This window comes from Silene latifolia, chromosome 3 (assembly GCF_048544455.1).
Source record: "Silene latifolia isolate original U9 population chromosome 3, ASM4854445v1, whole genome shotgun sequence".
NCBI classification, from domain to species: Eukaryota; Viridiplantae; Streptophyta; class Magnoliopsida; order Caryophyllales; family Caryophyllaceae; genus Silene; species Silene latifolia.
The window spans coordinates 84,151,205-84,155,152 of record NC_133528.1 but is presented as its reverse complement, the minus strand read 5'-3'; the positions used below and the strand labels follow the sequence as shown (position 1 = coordinate 84,155,152).

The window sequence follows — 3,948 nt, the reverse complement described above, 5'->3', positions numbered from 1 at the left end:
CTAATGATTAGGGAAGTTATTCATACTCGATATATTGTCGATTATATGCATGCAATGCAACATCCAAGTTTTAATCCTAACATGTGAGAATTAACTAAGTCGGTGAACATGTAATTTAGCATACAATAATGTCAAGGTAGAAATTTAGGTTGATTACATGTGAGAACATACAAGTGATGCAATAAAAGAAATAAAATAATAATAAAATAAAAAAATTACAATAATTACATCGGTTTCCTTTGATTTATGTCGAAAATACTTTTAAAACGGATAATTTGAGAAAGAACAAATAAATAAATTAACGAACAGGAATTAGGGTGATAATACGAATAATAGTTAATTAATACGTAACTAATTAAACTAGGTTAAGGTAGAACGGAAGTTCAGAGACAGAATTCAATCGAACAGGGCGCAGAGATGCGCCCTCTGGAAGAGGCGCGCGGCGATTCTTTGCGTCTGTTCCCAAGGCTGAGTTCTCGGCTGTGAAGCCGAACGCAAATTGTTAATATTCGTGGGTGAATTTAAGGATTGATTGTGACATTTGACTCGGATGAAAGTGATTTAATACATTAATTACATGTGAGTGAGTCATAAAAACGATAAAACATGGACAAAACGAATGTGGACGAATTAATTACATGAATGAAAGATTGATTAATGACATGAGTGAACTAAATAGGTTAAATATATCGAATTAATGATGAATTAATGACGGATAAACAGGTGAGAAATATACCAAAGATCGAATTCCAGAAACTCGATATGAAAGAATCGAATTTCTACAACCCGAATTGATTTTAATGACGAAAACCCGCAAATATGAATTATAAGGGATTTAAGTCGGGATTTAACGACGAATTATATGCTAATGGTGATGAATAATACATTACATGTTAGAATTATTATGCCAAAAGAAATATGAACAAACAATGGCGAAAGAAAATAAAGAAACGAAACTAACAGAGGACGAAGGAAGAAGAAAGGAAGCAGGAACTGCGGCAGCCTCACGAAGAGGTGCAGCAGGTACTGCGTCCCTTCGAAGAGGCGCAGCAGTTGCTGCGTCCTTTCTCGACGTCTGTGTAACACCCGCGAATTTTCTATTTTGGCAATTATAATTTAATTAACCGTTCCATTGTCTTATTTACATTTTTAAATTATTTAATTTCATTATTAAATATGATTTCTATAGATATTATATTTTTAAAGCTTAAGTTATACAAAATAAATATTTTGGTCGGATAATAATGATAATAATAATATTATTTCCCGTCTTGAGTTATAGTGGGCTTGAGACGAAAATCCTAGTGGAAACCGACTCAATTTGAGTTGTTGGGCTTTTAATAACCTATGGGCCTTTTCTCCTTCTCTTTTCTTTTCATAAAACCCTCAACTAAACCCTCACAACTCCATCTCCCTCACTCCTAAATTCTGAAATTCCCAACAAACACACAACTACAACACCATTGTTACACAACTTCCACCTCCTTCACTAATTTGGCCATAAAACCTTCATTTCTCATCGGTTTTCAACGATTTTCGCGTCTACCTCTTCCTCTCATCGCCCTCCTTCTTTCTAGGTAAGAAAAGATCCGACTTTACTCTATTAATGGGGCTGTCGAGCCAATTTCTCATGGTACCCCTTTTTCTAGTTTCGATTTTTAGTCTTATTTTGTGTTTTCTTATGTTTAGGAGAAAGGTTAGTTGACCCGGAAGTGGATTCTTGAAAGGTAGACGAGTCTTTTGTGGATTTAAGTGCAAAAAGGTAACGGTGATGGGTTACTCGACTTTATGTTAAAATTGTGTGATTTGTGTAGTATTAGACTCATATGATTGTTAAATTTGGTGTCTTTCATGACTTGTGGTGAATTGATGTTGATTAGAATACTTGTATGACATTTCTCACATGTTTGATGGCAAGTTCCAATCTTTATTGTCTTTGATCCGTATTGGTTGAATTTCTATCTCAATTATGTTGTTTTTCATGGTTAGAATCATGTTAGGACAGGTAAATAATTGTTGTGGAACGATTTGTGGTTGTTTGCAAATGATTTGAGAGACGATTTTGGCGATTCACGCGTACATGGGTCTCAGGCCGGTTGACCGACGCCCCCCCGACCGGGCCGGAACCCCCGTATGTTGTTTCACTTTTCAAAATATGTCGTGGGTCTCACCGGTTGACCGACCGCCGCCCCCGACCTTGGGAACCCCTGTAACTTTTGGCCTTTTTACAATTTTTCAAAAAATGAACCATGGGTCTCAAATGGTTGACCGGCCGCCGCCCACCGACCGGCTGGGAACCCCCGTAAGTTTTAATGTTTGCACGGAGTCCCACCGGTGGACCGCCGCCGCCCCCGACCCGAGACCCCTCTCGAGTGCTTTTCTTCGCCTATAACCTATATTAACTAATGATTTACACATGCATCTTTCCATGATTGATAAGTGGTCAATTTATAACATGTTTACGGGATGATCATGCAACTATTGTTACTCGTATTTGTGACCGGAGTGTGACGGTTTACATTGTGTGACTACTCGACATTCCTTATTTATTTGCCCTCGGACATTGGCTCACGATTAGGTGCCATTGTTTCCGAGTTGGGCTATCTTCCTTCCGCCTCTTCGGACCTTGGGGTACGGTTAGGTACCATTGTTCCGATTTAGGGTTACTCGACCTTGGGGCACGGCTAGGTGTCATGGATCGAGTCTTGGATACGATTTGGGATTGTATGTCGAATCGGGTGTCGTCCATCCCGAGAGTCGGCGATTTAGACTAGGACCGTATTATGATCGTCGTCCTACCAGGAGGTTGGAGTCTACGGGTTTGTCTTGTTTGAGTCAAAACCTTTGTAAATGTCTTGCTTGTTACGGTCATTGGTGTGTTCTTATATACGAGAGTGCACGTCTTCTATGATTGTTTGTAAGAGTCTTGGTCCTATCGGATACTAGTGGTGAGATGCAAGCCCCTAGTTGCGATATGATCGCCGGGATTGATGTTCCCATCCGTTCTTATGGTGAGATGCAAGCCATAAGTATGAATGTGACGTTAGTAGCCACGTCCCGTGCTATGGTTGTTAAGAGGTTTTCAAGTAATGGCTATGGTTTCTATCCATGTATTTTCTATTCAATTGATCCGTCGTTTACCTCCTTCACATGATTCGATGCCTAATCTCACATACATGTTTTGCTACCTTGAAAGCATGTTTAATATGATGTACCATGCCTATCTCTTTAAGAATGCAATATGCCTATCTCATTATGATTATCGTTTGTATTCCCTTGTTCATTATTAGTCAAGTATGATGTATGATCAATATGTTTAATTAAGTTCTTGCTTATATGCATTTCGACATATTGTGGGTGGGAGAACCCCGAGTTACTCCCCACCGACTCGTATGCGTTCATGTTTACATGAATGACAGGTTTGTGATGCAGATTATGGGGAAGACGTGTGAGCTAGCGAGAACGTTGAACCTTGGACCTTAGTTATAGTTTGCTTAGACTCACCTATCGTTAGACTTGTGTTTATTCGTGGGATATCTTTTCCCCAACGCACTTGTTTTAAATTGTAAAACTTAATTATCTTTCTTTTCATTTTGTTTGATCACTTATGGTGGATTTCGCACTTTAAACTTTTAAAGGTTTTAAAAATCCCTTATTTTTCCGCTTAGATTCAATAGTCCTTTGATGCCCTATCGAGGGGTGTCACAGTTGGTATCAGAGCATATGTTGCTCCTGACGCACACACGTGTACCCCGAATTTAACCTTGAACTTGACCTTGAATAATGAATGAGAGATGGGTAGAATTAAGGACCTAAGTTGGTAGTCTCTTTGTGCATGCTACTTGTTAGGTGCTAACATGGTTGACTCTTTTGGTGTCTTGAGAAGATGGTACGACCAACCAAGGTGGAGAATACTATCATGGAAGCCCTTACTCTAATTCTTCGGAA

The 3,948-nt window shown here is 39.1% G+C and overlaps 1 long non-coding RNA gene across 1 annotated transcript; it reads left to right on the top strand.

Annotated features, from left to right (window-relative positions):
* Positions 1-1,375: 1,375 nt before the first annotated feature.
* On the top strand, positions 1,376-3,639 carry LOC141646160 (uncharacterized). Its single transcript, XR_012545391.1, has 3 exons — positions 1,376-1,577; positions 1,690-1,762; positions 3,420-3,639. It is a non-coding gene; the product is annotated as an uncharacterized LOC141646160 (long non-coding RNA).
* Positions 3,640-3,948: the final 309 nt, after the last annotated feature.